The sequence below is a fragment of the Microcaecilia unicolor genome, chromosome 1, assembly GCF_901765095.1.
Source record: "Microcaecilia unicolor chromosome 1, aMicUni1.1, whole genome shotgun sequence".
NCBI lineage: Eukaryota > Metazoa > Chordata > Amphibia > Gymnophiona > Siphonopidae > Microcaecilia > Microcaecilia unicolor.
This window is the reverse complement of record NC_044031.1, coordinates 544,540,977-544,559,548: the sequence shown is the minus strand read 5'-3', so window position 1 is coordinate 544,559,548 and position 18,572 is coordinate 544,540,977.

Genomic DNA, 18,572 nt, shown 5'->3' with positions numbered 1-18,572 from the left:
CTCCCCCACTCCTCCCCAGTTCCCTTCTCCCTTCTGAGAACCCCTCTCAGCTCCCCCCACCCCTCCCCAATTCCCTTCTCCCCTCTGCGAACCCCTCTGAGCTCCCCCACCCCTCCCCAAATTCCCTTCTCCCCTCTGCGAACCCCTCTGACCTCCCCCACCCCTCCCCAGTTCCCTTCTCCCTTCTGAGAACCCCTCTCAGCTCCCCCCACCCCTCCCCAATTCCCTTCTCCCCTCTGAGCTCCCCTACCTCCTTCTCCCATCTGAGCCCCCCCCTCCATGGAGAGCGACAGAGCCCTCTTCTCCTGCCACCACCCTGCGTTTTTTTTTTAATCCATTCAGCGAGGGACGCAGGCAGCGCCTCGTGTCTGCCCTGCTGTGTGCTTTGAAAAAAGAAAATTGCTTCGCTGGCGTCGGGCCGGCCTTCTCTCGCTATGTCCCGCCCTCGAGAAAATAGGAAGTTACCTCAAAAGTGGGCGGGACATAGTGAGAGAAGGCCGGCCCGACGCCAGCGAAGCGATTTTCATTTTTCAAACCACACAGCAGGGCAGACACAAGGCGCTGCCTGCGGCCCTCGCTGAATAGATTTTTTTAAAAAACGCAGGGTGGTGGCAGGAGACGGCGGAGCACCCCCCCCACCCGCCGACACCCGGGGCGGACCGCCCCCACCTTGGTACGCCACTGGAGCAGGAAGAACCTTTTGCAGCTTGGATTGAAATTATAGGAGTGGGCGAGATGTGCTGTTTGCAAAGCTCAGCTTCCTTTCTGCTCACCAAGTTTTACTTTGACTGAGGGCTAGGATTTCTTTGTGCCCTCTGTTCCCTGCATGAACTTGTCACACATGCTGTGGAAGAGAAGTGCTTCAGACATGGTGCGCATGGTAGCAGATGCACTTCAGCTCATCCATCCAAGCCCACCACTTGCAGGAGCCATTGCTGGCTGCCCCTTTGCCCCCCCCCCCCCCCCCCCATGCAGAGCAGCAGAGGCCGGACTCACCATACCATGGTTTCTGACGAACTGAAGGAAGATGCCTGCTTTGTGCTTCCGCGGAGGTGTGTGTGTGTGTGTGTGTGTGCGCGCTGGTAGGCTGGAAGCACAGAGGCTGCGCCTTCCTGTGTGTTTTGTTTTCTCTGGGGCCCCCGCTCTACCAGCCCTTTCAGCACAAATCTGCAGCCCGTGATTGATTGCCAGCTTCTTACACTGGATGTACCGCTGGATGCTTTTTCTGTGGGCAGCTTGTGATATTGGCTCCCCCCCCCCCCTCCTCCTTACATTATCCACATCTCTCCTTTCTCTCACACTGGATGCATGTACCGGCTCTCAGGCTGCCTTTCTTCTGTGGGGGAAGCTTGTGCAACAGCGCTGCAGCTTCGGCTGAGCAGGACTTTCTCCTTCTCCTGGCTTCAAGTACTTCTGCAGGCAGCACAGTGTGGGGACGGGAGACGGGGAGTGTGCGGACTGGACGACTCACAGCAGCAGGCGATGATGACCGGATGACGATCCTGTTCCTAAGTGCAAGCAGGAAGTTGGTTGCACATGTGCATAGGCGGGAAGCACCGCATAGGCGCCGTCTTTTTGAAAAATTTATTTAGGGGAGCGACCGCTCCCCCTGCGCCCCACCTAGCTACGCCACTGTGCTGGATATCCTCGCATTCTTTCTGTTTGAGGTAACATGGTAAATGTCAGCACATAAATACTTGAATGGTCTATCTAGTATGCCCAGGAAGGGAAGGGAAGGGAATGGGACTTATATACTGCCTTTTTGTGGTTTTTCCAACTACATTCAAAGCGGTTTACATATTATATACAGGTACTTATTTGTACCTAGGACAATGGAGGGTTAAGTGACTTGCCCAGAGTCACAAGGAGCTGCAGTGGGAACTGAACCCAGTTCCCCAGAATCAGAGTCTGCTGCACTAACCACTAGGCTACTTCTCCACTCTTCCCTTAGAAATGGTTAGAATTATACTTGTCACTCCTTGTAGGACATTCTATCTGCCACTCCACACAGGTTACACACATCTCTATGCCTTTGTTTAGTGTTGTACCTGCTGCCCTGTGCGTTGTTAAAAGTGTAAAGTCATTAGTTTTGCTTTGATTTCATTCTCTTTCTAGATACAGATGCTCTGTTATCCCACACTTTTGTGAATTCTGTCATTAGGTTTACTGGTCTGTTCAGGAGACTAAGCTTCACATCAGTCTCCTGGAGTTATGGACAGTCTGGAACACATAAAAGCTTTCAGAGGTCAGCTATATGTTGGCATGTACGCTGCCACCTTCTGGAGAACGTTTCGACAAATGTATATGTGCACAGCTTTGTCTTCGATAGTAATGATGCCTTTCCTCAAGAGGTGTTTTGCCCCTGACACAGCCCTTATGTGGGCAAACACGGCCTGTATTGGGCATTTTTTTGGTTTGTGTATCAACCAATAAAGATTCGTTTGTATCTCCTACTTTTTTTTTCAACAATTTTTATTGATGACACATCAAAATAAACAAAATCAACAAGGAATGAACACAGATTCCAAGATCCCAACATATCTCATAAAATGTAACAATACAGCCGGTCATCAAGCTTTTAGTAATTTTGTCCCCCCACCCCCCCCAACTCACCATTACTAAAACTGTACATTTAAATGTTATTATTATTATTGATGAGGTCCTCAACCAACCCACCAACAAGAGTCAAAATTCACACCTGTTGTACATATGTAACAGAGGTCCCCTAAGCTATCCCTCATCCTGAGTTCCCCCCTTCCTTCTCCCCCTCAACTAGTCTAAAATCCATTCCTCAACAGTATCAATAAACCAAAATAAAATCCCACCCCTTTCCATAAATCAACAAAATATCCATACAGGCCACGCCCCCCCCCTCTACCCTAAGAAAAATTCCCCAATCTAACCCCTAGAATCCTTCTCATCCCTTCCCCCTCCTATACTACAAATCCCCTATGAAATACCCCCCCCCCATATCTGTGATCTGTAACAAATATCAAACCTACCCCCCCCCCCTGAATCAAAGGGAATTAACAACCATACTTCTATCCCGAGTGTGCAACGATTGAATAAATGGGCCCCAAATGCCCAGAAATTCCTTCTTCCTTTTAGGAGAACCTCTTACCGCCCTTCGCTCAAAACATCAACTCATGTAATCTATTTCTCCAGTGCCAGAAGTCCAGGAGAGAATCGTCCACCCAATGTATAAACTGGAAGGATAGGGGAGAGGAGAGCTGCCGGCAGTCCAGGAGTGGAGGCAGAGATGCCAGACTGGGATGCGGGCAGGGGAGGGTTAATCATTAATCACAATTAATTTTTATAATCTCAATTAATGATTAGCACATTCATCGCTGTGTTAATCATAATTAACAAAATTTAATAACATTTTAAAATACAAAGAAACAAAAAAAAACTGAACCCACCCTGCCGGGGATGGGTGGAATATTCTTGTAATCCGTTGAGTTGGTCGTAAGCCCTTGAGCCCTGGCCGAGGCCAGCAGAGCACTGACCCAGGCCAAGGGGAGACCGACCCACCACTGCACACCCCAGCTACGCAATACCCCTAACCTCCCCTCCCCCGCAGCACCTCAGGAAGAAAGGGAAATAGGCATACAGGCGGGCCTCGCAGCCGAACTGGAAACCAGGCACTCAGAGCCACTCGGGTGGGCCGCACGGCCGAACTGGAACCCAGACACACACAGGGAGGGGTGAAAGAGACCCAGGAGTCCCCCCGGGACCCCAAGGTGCCAGCCACACGCTGAACACCAGCCACAAGGCAAAGGGAGTAACAAAGGAACCAGAGCGGAGCCACACCCTCCCAGGGGACCAGAGCAGGACAGGGGAACTAAATACATGAAGCCCCTACAAGCCAGAGACAGGAGCAGCAAACAAAAGAAAAACCCTGGCCCCAGCCAAAAGCCAGGGAAAAGACACAACAGAAGAGAAAGGAAATCTCTGACAGAACACCCAGAAGACAGAGGCAGAGCCACAGCCAGTGGTGTGCTGGAGCAGGCTCTCACAGGCTCGCAAGAGCCGGTTGTTAAGTTTTTAAGAATTTTGGGAGCTGGTTGTTAAAGTAGGGCCCTCCATGGCTACTTTAACAACTGGCTCCCAAAATGTGGGCTTCGGCCCCCTGCTGAATTATCTTTTATTTTGCTGGTGGGGATTCTGAGCCCCGCCAGCCAAGTAAATAGACTACTGCTGCCCCCCGCTCCTTGTTTCCAACTCTGGGCAGCAGGCTGGGACTTCTTGAGCATGTGAGAGAAGTTCCAGCATGCTGCTCAGAGCAAGACGTTGGGAGTGGTGGCAGTATTGGCTGCCAGCAAAGGTATGCCTAGTGTGCCCGCACGAAGGGATGGAGGAGAGAGAGGCAAGTGTTGTTGCTCCCCCCCCCCCCCCCCGGCCACTCCTGGCCCTTCCAACTGCAGAGCTGGCTATGTCTGGAGAAAGAGCCTGTTGTTAAAAATTTACCAGCACACCCTTGGCCACAGCACACAAAGGGTTAAACTTACTGAGTTAGCAGGCAGGCACAGGAGGGAGATCCTGAAAAAAAAAACAGAAAGAAAGCTCCTGGGAGCACAGCCCCCACTGAACAAACACACAGCCGGCTTCCCACTGAGAATGGCACACAGAGAGGGAGAGCCCAACTGGAGGCAGTGAGCTGATTACAGCTCCAAACACACACGCTGCAACCAGCTAACACAAACAGGGGCAGGGAAAAGGAATCCCTAAACAGAAACATAGATCAAAGCCAGAGCACAGAGCACGTTCTGACTAAGACCTGCATGGCTTCCTAGTCACAAGGAAATATAACGCCAAAGCAGGAAGGGCAGGAGGAAACAAGCTAAAGTACCCCCCCCCCCCTGACGTCAGTCAGACCCTGCCAGCCAATCAGGAGTGAAGTCCACCCCCCTTCCCCTGCCAAACCGTCAGAATCATAACAATTCTTAAATGATGTGCAGAATGGGATATTGGGGTCTTCTTGACCTGCTCCTGTCCCTGGTCCAGCTCCCCATTCTGCTGGCCACAGCCACACAGCATGGTCAATCCTAACAGTCGCTACCAGATTACAGTCTCGGGACCAAACCTAGTTGAGCTCAGAGCTTTGCTCCACAGCCCCCAGTCGCATTAGTGCCACTTTGTGCGGCTTTGGCTCGGTCCTGCAAGGCCTTGCCTGAGGGGTGCAGGTCCCTATTCCCCCACTCCTCTTCTCTTGCCTGTTTAAACTGTTTGGGAATACTCCCATAGGCTCCCCTGCAGCTCCCAGGCTTTCCAAAACTGCTCCTTTTGGCAGCACATACATCAAATAACAGAACTGCCAAGGGGGCCCCATCTTTGAAAGGGAGATTTAAGCCATGCCCCCAGATCCGCCCCACTCTTATTAACGCCATTTCCTTCTGCCAATGGAAGAGGATGCTTCTTAGCACAGTGGTGTATCTACAATACAGTGAACACCCCCCCCCCCCCCCCCCCAGGAGAAAAATTAAATCCCATTTTTCCCAAGATACTACGGTCCATAGCCTGGCTCTTGAGAAGGAAAGGATATGCTAGCAATATCACTGCAACTTTACAAGTGTAAGGTAGGGGGAATTCCCCCTACCCTACACTTGTGGCTCTGGACAACTCTCTCCCCCCCAATCCTAGTCTGTCACTGTATTTCTATTATACCAGGAAAAAACCCTATTTTTAACTGCTCAGCTAAACTTGTGATCTCATAATCTGTGTTTCCTAACTAACTGCTTAGTGGCTATTTCTAATTGATATCTGTATTCTATGTAACTGATTTTAAAACTGCTTATTGGCTATTTGTATTTGATAGTTGAAAATCTGAGAACTGGATTTAACAAGTGCTTTAAAATCGGTAGTAGTTTCTCTTGTGTTTTTTTTTTTTTTTAATATTTATTTATAGTTTTAACATTCTGAAACACAGTACACAACTGTATATTAATTCTGTAGATACATGGCTTCAAAAAACAGCAAAAAGATTTCAAACATCATCTAAAAACATCAGCTGAACTATTATACACCTCTGCTTAGATTAACCATGCCCCCCTCCTTTTAAACCCTCCCACGTTTCTCTTGTGTTTTTAATTTTTCCCTTCTGCTTCCATACTGTGTGGAATTCCTCCCCTCCCCCATCTGCTTTTGTTGTAAGGTAATTGCATAGCACAGGTGGAGCTTCTCTCTCCATGTGGTTTTTGTCTCTACACAGAACACAGAAGCTGGACGGATTTGGGTGCTCTCAGATAAGATTATTTTCTGATTCCCCCTACCTTACACTTGTGGCTCTGGGCATTTCAATGCTGTTCTAGAGATAGGTTACAGCAAACACATTCCATAGGTCTTACGCTTAAGCCCACCCACCCCAAGACTGACACATCCTATATAGCTTTACCAAATATACTACATATCATAAATTAACCCCACCCTAATTACAACCCCATCATAGTACACCTTTTCATACCCATTTCAACAAATCAAGATGACTTTTATTCTCTGTAATAATTGTGGTGCTTTAGTTTCAAGACCAAGCTTCTGGAGACTTAAAACTTGTCCTATCTGTCTTCAGCTTGCTAGTTTAAAACAGGAGCTCAGCAAAGTAAAGCAGGAATTGAATGCACTTAAAGCAACTTCTAGGACTGCACAAAATCATACTGCACAGAATCATACCAAATTCTCACCACTGCCTCAAAGGATAATACCACCTAAGAATAGATGGTTCACAGTAGGCTCAGGCAGGCTTCGTTATGTGACACAGAAGCATCCGCCCTCACAAGTTTTGCCCCTACAGAATTCTTTTGCTCCACTACAGCACTGTGATGCTCCTGAAAATAAAACTGAGGCGGAAGAAAAAGAAAAAGCAAAGAAGGTGGAACAAAAAGATATGAAGGTACCCAAAGAGAAAAGACACCCCCAAATCACTAAAACCAAAACGCATACTTGGAAATGTAGATGGAAAGTGATGACCACAAATGCTCGCAGTCTAAGCAATAAAGTTCATGACCTTCATGCCCTAATCTTGGAGGCAGACTTGGACATAGTTGCAATCACAGAGACATGGCTCAATGGTTCCCATGAATGGGATGCAAACATACCAGGCTATAATCTTTTTAGGAAGGATAGAGAGGGGCGTAAAGGTGGAGGAGTAGCTCTGTATGTGAGAAATGATATCACAGCGACTGAAATGACAGGGAACTGGGGAAAGGAAGAAGCGATATGGATCACCTTAAAAAGAGAGGATAGAACCTCTGTCCATGTGGGTGTTGTCTACAGACCCCCGACACAATTGGAGGACCTAGATAAAGATCTGATCGCTGATATTCAAAAGTTGGGGAAGAAAAGAGAGAGGTGCTGTTGTTGGGAGATTTCAATCTGCCGGATGTAGATTGGAAGGTTCCGTCTGCGGAATCGGAAAGAAGTAGAGAGATCGTGGATGCTTTTCAAAGTGCTTTGCTCAGACAAATGGTGTCAGAACCCACAAGGGAGGGAGCGACGCTAGATCTGGTACTCACAAATGGGGATAATGTGTCAAATGTCCGAGTGGGTGCCCACCTGGGCAGCAGTGACCATCAAACGGTTTGGTTTGATATGACGGCTTAAGAGGAGGGTGGCCACTCAAAACTCAAAGTCCTGGATTTCAAACATGCTGACTTTAGTAAAATGGGGGAATACCTGAGGAAGGAGCTGATGGGATGGGAGGAAATACAAGAAGTGGAAGGACACTGGTCCAGGCTGAAAGAAGCTATAAATAGGGCCACGAACCTTTATGTAAGGAAAGTAAATAAAAGCAAGAGAAAAAGGAAACCGATATGGTTCTCCAAGCAAGTGGCTGAGAAAATAAAGGCTAAAGAGTTGGCGTTCCAGAAATACAAAAAAACTCAAGAAAAGGGACACAAGGAGGAATACCGGATGAAACTGAAAGAAGCCAAGAGAGAGATACGTCTGGCGAAAGCGCAAACGGAAGAACAAATGGCTAAAAATGTAAGGAGGGGTGGCAAAATTTTCTTCACGTATATTAGTGAAAGGAGAATGACTAAAAAGGGAATTGTGAGACTAAAAGATACTGCGAACCGCTATGTGGATAATGATGAAGAAAAAGCAAATTTGCTAAATAGATACTTCTGTTCTGTTTTCACAGAAGAAAATCCTGGAGAAGGACCGCGATGGACTGCAAAAAGTACAAATGAGATTGAAGTGGATAGAGCACCGTTCGTGGAAGAGAGTGTGTATGAACAACTTGAAAAGCTAAAGGTGGACAAAGCCATGGGACCAGATGGGATCCACCTTAGGATATTGAGGGAGCTAAGAGAGGTTCTGGCGGGTCCTCTTAAAGATTTGTTTAATAAATCCTTGGAGACGGGAGAGGTTCCAAGGGATTGGAGATCGGCGGATGTGGTCCCTCTTCACAAAAGTGGTGATAGGGAAGAAGCTGGAAACTACAGGCCGGTAAGCCTCACTTCGGTTATTGGAAAAGTAATGGAAGCGATGCTGAAGGAAAGGATAGTGAATTTCCTGGAAGCCAATAAGTTGCAAGATCCGAGACAACATGGATTTACCAAAGGGAAATCGTGCCAAACAAACCTCATTGAATTCTTTGATTGGGTGACAGGAGAATTGAATCAGCGATGAGCTATGGACGTAATCTACTTAGATTTCAGCAAAGTTTTTGACACGGTTCCCCACAGGAGGCTCTTAAATAAACTGGATGGGCTGAAGATAGGACCCGAAGTGGTGAACTGGATTAGGAACTGGTTGACGGACAGACGCCAGATGGTGGTGGTGAATGGAATTCGCTTGGAGGAGCGAAAGGTAAGTAGTGGAGTGCCTCAAGGATCGGTGCTGGGGCCGATTCTGTTCAATATATTTGTGAGTGACATTGCCAAAGAGTTAGAAGGTAAAGTTTGCCTATTTGCGGATGATACTAAGATCTGTAACAGAGTGGACACCCCGGAGGGAGTGGAAAACATGAAAAAGGACCTACGGAAGCTAGAAGAATGGTCTAAGGTTTGGCAATTAAAATTCAATGCAAAGAAATGCAAAGTGATGCACTTAGGGAGTAGAAATCCACGGGAGACGTATGTGTTAGGTGGGGAGAGTCTGATAGGTACGGATGGGGAGAGGGATGTTGGGGTGATAGTATCTGAGGATTTGAAGGCGACGAAACAGTGTGACAAGGCGGTGGCCCTAGCTAGAAGGTTGTTAGGCTGTATAGAGAGAGGTGTGACCAGCAGAAGAAAGGAGGTGTTGATGCCCCTGTATAAGTCGTTGGTGAGGCCCCACCTGGAGTATTGTGTTCAAATCTGGAGGCCGTATCTTGTTAAGGATGTAAAAAGAATTGAAGCGGTGCAAAGAAAAGCTACGAGAATGGAATGGGATTTGCGTTACAAGACGTATGAGGAGAGACTTGCGGACCTGAACATGTACACTCTGGAGGAAAGGAGAAACAGGGGTGATATGATACAGACGTTCAAATATTTGAAAGGTATTAATCTGCAAACGAACCTTTTCCGGAGATGCGAAGGCAGTAGAACGAGAGGACATGAAATGAGATTGAAGGGGGGCAGACTCAAGAAAAATGTCAGGAAGTATTTTTTCACGGAGAGAGTAGTGGATGCTTGGAATGCCCTCCCGCGGGAGGTGGTGGAAACGAAAACGGTAACGGAATTCAAACATGCGTGGGATAAACATAAAGGAATTCTGCACAGAAGGAATGGATCCTAAGGAGCTTAGACGAGATTGGGTGGCAAAGCCGGTGGCGGGAGACGGAGATGGTGCTGGGCAGACTTATACGGTCTGTGCCAGAACCGGTGGTGGGAGGCGGGGATAGTGCTGGGCAGACTTATACGGTCTGTGCCCGGAAAAGGACAGGTACAAATCAAGGTAAGGTATACACAAAAAGTAGCACATGTGAGTTTATCTTGTTGGGCAGACTGGATGGACCGTGCAGGTCTTTTTCTGCCATCATCTACTATGTTACTATGTTACTGCAACTTTACTTATGGGGCAAAAACACTCAACTTTAGCTGCATATGCTTGTGTCTGGTGAATTTTGAAGCATAATGCCCTGAATGGGTGTCTCTGTTTCGGGCCTCATTGCCACACATATTTTTTTTTGTTACATTTGTACCCCATACTTTACCACTCATGGCAGGCTCAATGCGACTTACAGGTACTTATTTGTACCTGGGGCAATGGAGGGTCAAGTGACTTGCCCAGAGTTACAAGGAGCTGCCTGTGCCTGAAGTGGGAATTGAATTCAGTTCCCCAGGACCAAAGTCCACCACCCTAACCACTAGGCCACTCCTTCTTGAAGGATGATCTTTGCAAGGTCTCGCTTATAACTCTTTAAGGTTTAGTTGGTGGCTCATTCCTGTTACTGGGATTAGATTCTGGATTGCTCATTCTTTTCTCATAAAGATGGGGTTCATTTCTTGAAAGGGGCTCATTGTCTTAGGCCTTCTCTTCATTGTCCTTGTCCTGAGTGGAACCTTAGGATGGTCTTGCGGGCTCTTTAAAAAAAGGCTCCCTTTGAAGCAGGCTACTTTGAAAGATCTTCCTTTTAAATCTATCCATCTAGTAGTTGTTGCCTCAGTTCATAGAGTTTGAGCTACAGGCATGGTCAGACAGAGATCTGTTCCTTCCTTTTGTCGGATTCAAGAGTGACTATTTGTACCTTTCCTTCTTGTCTTCCTAGGGTGGTTTTGGCTTTTCATCTTAGCCAGCCTCTTTTTATGCTCTCTTTTAAGGAAAGAGATTCCTGGTTTTCTTCTTATCTCACCCAGCGTACATTTAATATATACTCTGGTGGATCCTCCTCTACTTCTATCCCACTGTCAGTTGGTGTACCTCAGGGATCTGTCTTGGGACCTCTTCTTTTCTCCATCTATATCTCATCCCATGGTTTTCAGTATCATCTTTACGCTGATGACTCCCAGATCTACCTCTCCACACCAGAAATCTCAGCCGAAATCCAGGCCAAAGTATCAGCCTGCCTGTCTGACATTGCTGCCTGGATGTCTCAGCGCCATCTGAAACTAAACATGACCAAGACTGAGCTTCTTATCTTTCCCCCTAAACCAACCTCTCCTCCTCCCCCACTCTCTATTTCTGTGGATAACACTCTCATCCTTCCTGTCTCATCAGCTTGGGGTCATCTCCGACTCCTCCCTCTCCTTCACTGCACATATTCAGCACACTGCTAAAACCTGTCATTTCTTTCTCTATAATATCACCACAATTCGCCCTTTCCTTTCTGAGCACACTACCAGATCCCTCATCCACACTCTTATCACCTCTCACTTAGGCTATTGCAACTTGCTTCTCACAGGTCTCCCACTTAGCCATCTCTCTCCTCTTCAATCTGTTCAAAATTCTGCTGCACGACTAATATTCCGCCAGTGTCGTTATGCTCATATTAGCCCTCTCCTCAAGTCACTTCACTGGCTTCCTATCTGTTTCCGCATACAGTTCAAACTCCTCTTATTGACCTATAAGTGCATTCACTCTGCAGCTCCTCAGTACCTCTCCACACTCATCTCTCCCTACATTCCTTCCCGGGAACTCCATTCACTGGGTAAATAAATCTCTCTTATCTACACCCTTCTCCTCCACTGCTAACTCCAGACTCCGTTCCTTTCATCTTGCTGCACCATATGCCTGGAATAGAGTTCAAGCGCCATCTCTGGCCGTCTTCAAATCTAAGCTAAAAGTCCACCATTTGATCCTGTTTTAACTCCTAACCCTTATTCATTTGTATTTTATCATCCTCACTTTAATATTCCCTTATCTCTTGTTTGTACTGTTTGTCTGTCCTAATTAGACTGTAAGCTCTATCGAGCAGTGACTGTCTCTTCAAGTTCAAGTGTACAGCGCTGCGTACGTCTAGTAGCGCTATAGAAATGATAAGTAGTAGTAGTAGTATTGCAGGATGGATTTTCACTTGCTTTTTTGTTCATCAATTGCTTCTCCAGTATTTGCAAGTTACCAATGTTTTCAGGTGATCTGATCATCTTTTTGTTCTGTTTTTAGGCTCGAATCTGGGTCATGCAGCATCTAAGGTGCCTATTTCTTGCTGGATTAAGGCGGCGATTGCTTCTGCATACCTTCTTTCCAGCAAGCAGCTGCCGGCTTCTCTTTGAGCATATTCTGCTAGGCCCTAGCAACCTTTTGATGGAATCATGATTTTTTCCCTTGAAGGGAGTGGAGGAGTGGCCTAGTGGTTAGGGTGGTGGACTTTGGTCCTGGGGAACTGAGGAACTGAGTTCAATTCCCACTTCAAGCACAGGCAGGTCCTTGTGACTCTGGGCAAGTCACTTAACTCTCCATTACCCCAGGTACAAATAAGTACCTGTATACAATATGTAAGCCACATTGAGCCTGCCATGAGTGGGAAAGCACAGGGTACAAATGTAACAAAAAAATAAATAAATAAGGCATATGTAAAGAAACTGCTTGGTCTTCACTGCCTCCTTTTTTCAAGCATTATCATCTGGATATTGTGGCTTGAGCAGACTCTTCTTTCCCCTGTTTCGTGCTCTCCACAGGAATTTTGAATTCGCACCCTACATAAAGACTGCTTTGCTACATCCCACAAGTCTCTGGATTCATTTGCTGCAGGTGCTAAGGAAAGAGAAATTATGTCATACCTGATCAGTAAATTAATCCAGAACCCCACTCTTCTTCAGTGTTATGTTCTCATGGTTTGGTCATTTCTCAGTTTAGGGTAATGGCTCATTTTGGAGCTGAAAGATTTAGCTGTTTTCTACTGTTCATGCTGCTTCTCTGTGAGAAAGAGGAACTATTATAACTCTTTATTCCTTCTGCTTTGTTATGAGAAATAGTGTCTAACCAAGGAGCATACATACCATCCTGTAATTCGTCGCCTGCTGGTAAATGGTCACAACCCACAAGTCTCTGGATTTATCTGCTGCAGTTAAAGGAAAGAAAATTATCAGGCAAGACATAATTTTTCCTTTTCTTTTTGTTAGAATTATTGCTTCTTGTTGGCCTTGCCTTTGCAAGTCCCTATTGACCGAAGTTACTCACCTGTACTGGATGTTCTCCAAGGAAAGCAGGACATATGTTCTCACATACTCTCCCCCCCCCCCCCCCATACACACACCCCCATGACTTATATTCTCTATGCTTTTTATATAATTGTGGGTCCCGTGCAAGTTGAGCAGTCGAGAAGACATGTGCCTGCACAGTAGACCTGCAATAAGCTTCCAGAAAAGGAACACTGGGCAGCATCTGTACTGGGGCTCCGCAGATGACATTACCCAGATGTGAGAACATATGTCCTGCTGTCTTCAGAGAACACCTGCATCAGGTGAGTATCTTCACTTTTCCTCAAATCTTGCAACTCGCTGGATTCTAGAAACTTCATTATACTGTTCTTCAGCAGTGCTTCCATTATTTTTCCAACCACCAAAGAGAGGCATAGTGGCCTGTAGTTTCCCACTTTTTCTCTGTCATCATTTTTATGAACAAGGACCACATCTGCTATTCTCCAGTCTTATGGAACCTTTCCCATCTCCAAGGATTTATGAAACAAATCTTTAAGAGGACCTACCAGAACTTTGAGCTCCCTTGATATCCTGAGATATATTTCTTCTGGCCAATGGCTTTGTCCGCTTTCAGTTTTTCAAGTTGTTCCTTGCCCCATTTTAGGACCGAACATAAAATTTTTGTGTGGATTCCAAATGAATTTACGCAAGTAAATAATGATTAAATCTAATTAGTGCCAATAATTGCTTGTTAAAAAGCCAATTATTGGCATTAATTGGCTTGTTATTCACTTAAATTATGCACACAAATTGAATATGTGCCCATAATTGTGTGCGCAATTTATGGCAACTTTTATAGAATTAGGAGGATAATAGCTAATAAGAACACATTTGTCATATGAAACATTGAATTTTGAAATCTTTTGTATTCTCTCATGTTTTACAGATTCTTTTTCTTTTCTTTTTTTTTAACCCTGGAAGTTTCCTCCTGCTCCTTTATACATTCATCTTAGTTGCAGCCAGTGTTGGGATGTGGCACCATGAGCATTCATTTGAAACTGCCCAGAGATTTTCTCCTGTTTTCTATCCCCACCTCCTTAACATGCCTAGTTTGGTCATTCCCGTGATGATCCTTGACTGGGGGCCCTTCTAGAACCCACAAACATCAGTCTGGCTAAAAGGCATTTCCCTCAACCAATGACCATGATGCTCTCTACTTAGCTGCCTATGAATACTAACCTGGGGAGCAGAAGATCGTACTAGGGGATTGACTGTGAGATCAGTATGGCAGTGAGGCTGGCTCTTCTTTCTCTTCTATTTAATCATTTTCTCTTTTTGGTTGTCATTATTTTTCTTAAAATGATTTCACTTGAATTCCCTCTTTTTTCATAAAAACCTGACCTAATATGACAGAATAGGAAATTGCCAATTTATGGTTTTCTAAATCCATTTGATTATTATAAAATCACACAAAGATTTATAAAAGTCCTGATAATATCTTTTTACTGTATTCTCTTTTCCATTATTCATATTCTAGATTTTTGTATTTTTTTCTCAATGTTTCTCTCCTGTCTGGATTTTCTATTTTGACTACAATATGAATCCTTTCTTTTAGATTCTCTTTCCCTAATTCTCTTTCTTCTTCTTTTTCTTTTCATGCAGTATTAAAAACAAGCCTTGAAAAAATACAGCAAGATCCACAATCCAGGGCCTGCGATATTCAGCAGACTCAAAGTACAGATGACATCAGAGCCTATTCTGTTCCAAAGATGACATATCCCTTCCATACAGAGGAAACAAAGTTATACACTACACAACCAAAGGAGGAACTGAAGTGTCTTTCAGAGTCAGAGAAATCATCATCTCCCACACAGCCACGGAAGACCCTAAAATATCCCACAAAGTTTGAAGAGAATTTATGCCCCACAAGCCTGAAGAGAAAGTATACATCTTCCACAAAGCTTGTGGATAATGTGAAACAACCTGAACAGAAAAGGGGAAATCTGAAATGTATAACAGAATTAACAAAAAATCTAAAATGTTCTTCAAACCTGAGAAATGCACTGACATGTGCTAAAAAGCCAGAAGAGAAGTTTTGTCCAAGTGAACCATGCTGCTCAGAAGATCAACTCATTTGATAACCCTTGCCTAGAGGAAAGGCTGATAAGCAATTCTGAGGGGGGGGGGGGGGGGGGGGGACAATAGCAATGAAACAGTACGCACTCTGACAGACATTTATCACCAAAAGTACCCCTTTATAGTTGCTAACAGTAGTAATCAACTACTCCTGAACTGTTGCTTCTTTATGCTGTATGGTGAACAGAAAGGAAGTGCTGGATCTGCAGGAATCTGTGTAGCAAGGAAACAGCCAGCTATGCCGTGAGAGTGAAAATACAGCGGTGGTGAAGAACCTGGGTATGGGAACTGCAGGGACTTGGCTGATCAAGTAGATGTGTCACTTACTGGGTTGGATGAATTCCGGGAATGGTTTGAAGAATTGAAAGCAGATTTGGCGGCTGCCAGAGCTGATATCGTGACCTTGTGGACAGACCTGCGTACCGATATGTAGATCGAGCATGCGCACAGACCTCTTGGTGCCATGTCATTTACAGCTAATGAGATGAACCAAGCTATCTCATTACAGAAGCTTAGGAAACTGGAGATAATAGGAGATATTATTGCAGAGATATTATTGGCAAGTTGAGAAAGGAGCAGATATGATATCAAAGGACATTTCCTTTCAGGCTGAGCTTTAGAGTACAAGGAAAAAACTGTTGAGTGTCCACAAGGAAGTCTTGCAGACCCTGGGAAGCTGATCATCGGAAGAAATCATGGAGGAGGCCCCAAAAATGAAAGAGATAACACCACAATGGCAAAGGGTCAACACCAGGAAAGTCCACCTCCTGCAGACAACCTAAACAACCCCTATGGGAGACGCGAGGGGTTAAATGAACTGCCAACAGGCATTCATTTACAGTTGATCATATGGCATATCATGTCCTTATATGCTCCTTCAGATCATATCCTATTAGAACACGTCGCAACAGGGGGTATTGATGTTTTTTTTATACTAATTCATAGTGATCACATTTTGCATAATTTATGCTGATTAGTTTGAGCCTGTATTGTTTAGGATGCCTGGTTATGATTTGGATTGAATGATATTACTAGGTGCCGGGGGGGGGGGGGGGGTGTGGAGTCCTTCCTCTTATTCCCATTCATCAAATTTAGCTGGGAGAGAACTGAGCTAGGGGGATGATTGGGGTGGGGGAATGGGAAGGGTTGAAGAAAGTGGGTTTTACAGAGGGCAAGAGGAGATGTGAGGGAGAGTAGGAGGATGTTTCTCGGGATGATGTACATGATGCTAATATGTACTTATTTCAAATGTTATTGCATCACAGTTTATGGTTCTGTTAGCTTTTTTCTTAATTAATAGGAGAAAGTAAGGTGATGACAATGAATGTAAAAGGTCTTAATTCCCCATATAAGAAACAATGTCTGTTTAAAGAGATTTCCAAGTTGTCCATTTCCATATGCTTAATGTTTGTGCAGCGCTGCGTACACCTTGTAGCGCTATAGAAATGCTAAATAGTAGTAGTAGTAGTAGTAGTAGGTAACCCACTTTAGAAAGGATGAGAAAATGCTATATCTTAAGAACTATCCATAACTATCCATTTTGTTTTTTTGATTCTCTTCCTAAGAAAAAGCCCAAGGGGTGGGAATATTGATATTTAAGGATTTTAAAGGTTAGATTTCATGCAGTGTACCTGACCTACAGGGTCAGTACTTGGCTCTAAAATTGGATATTTAAGGGGAGGTTTATAACATGATCTTTGTGTATGCAAATAATCATCATCAAAAAGATTTTTATTCTATGTTGGAGACTCAACTATTGGCATTGGGGGCAGGCAATTGGATAATAGGAGGCAGTTTTAATTTAACCCTTCTCCCAAAGTTGGAAAATACATCTAAAATCCATTATAGCAGGAAGGTAAGACTGGGCCGCAGCTTCATTAAATAAATTCTCACATAAATTATTTCAACACTTTAACTTCTCAAACTCTGTTCAGTCATTGATTTACAAAATGGTTAAATTTGTAAATACATGACTAAATGGTAACTTCCTAGTCCAATCGATTTAACTGACATTGGCCATATGAGACCCCTACAGTGACACCAGGGGCCCTTTTATGACTAGAGTTTCCTTACATTCAGACAACTATTTGTTAAAATCTTCCAAAGGGCAATTGTTCTTAAGGGCCTGAATATCTGCATCTAGTTCGTCCTTCAATTTGTTGGATTTCACAAGGCTACTCTCAATAATGAGCAACATTAAATCACATGAGCACTTGTTCAAAATGTGGTTCCACTTGTCCATAAACTCACTGTCATCAGTGAATACCTGTGGTGCTTTGTTTATTCTCAATCCTCGTGGAATACGTTCCACCTTACAATACTCAACTAGTATTCCACTGTTCATTTCCATTTTAATGATGGCTTTATTCTTGGAAATCACATCATTCCAAATATTGCTGGTGACAACAGTCTCTAAGTTTGAAAATTCTGTAGGTAATTTAAGTAGATCACTGGCCTGTTCCATAGAGAAATTGTACGCTGAGTGCCAAGAATTAGTAGACATACTGATTAGAATCAGATAACTAAGTCAATAGACAGTATGGACTGTTAATCCTGCTAAGGTAATCTAATACAAAAACACTGAAAAACAGCCAAACACAATCTCAAAGGGTCATATGAAAAGAGATTGCACAGCAATAGCTAACTAGTGGGAAATACCCTCAGAAACCAAGGTCTTTGCCAAGGTCTGAACACCAGGACACTGATATCTACATGAGATTTTTTGTGCCTGTGATCTTGTCTCATTCATAGGGTATAATATCCCACCTGTTTTCAAACAAAACTATTCACAACAAAACTAATGATTTGAAAAACATAATCAAAAATGATCTCATCTCACGGTTTCCAATATCATCTTTATGCCGATGACACCCAGCTTTATCTCTCCACACCAGACATCACTGCGGAAACCCAGGCCAAGGTATCGGCCTGCTTATCCGGCATTGCTGCCTGGATGTCCAACCGCCACCTGAAACTGAACATGGCCAAGACCGAACTTATTGTCTTCCCACCCAAACCCACTTCTCCTCTCCCTCCACTCTCTATCTCAGTTGATAACACCCTCATCCTCCCCGTCTCATCTGCCCGCAACCTCGGAGTCATCTTCGACTCCTCCCTCTCCTTCTCTGCGCATATCCAGCAGATAGCCAAGACCTGTCGCTTCTTCCTCTATAACATTAGGAAAATTCGCCCTTTCCTCTCCAAGCACATCACCCAAACTCTCATCCACTCTCGCATTACCTCTCGCCTTGACTACTGCAACCTACTCCTCACTGGCCTCCCACTTAGCCATCTATCCCCCCTTCAGTCCGTTCAGAACTCTGCTGCACGTCTTATCTTCCACCTGGACCGAAATACTCATATCACCCCTCTCCATAAGTCACTGCACTGGCTTCCAATTAGGTACCGCATACAGTTCAAGCTTCTCCTACTAAC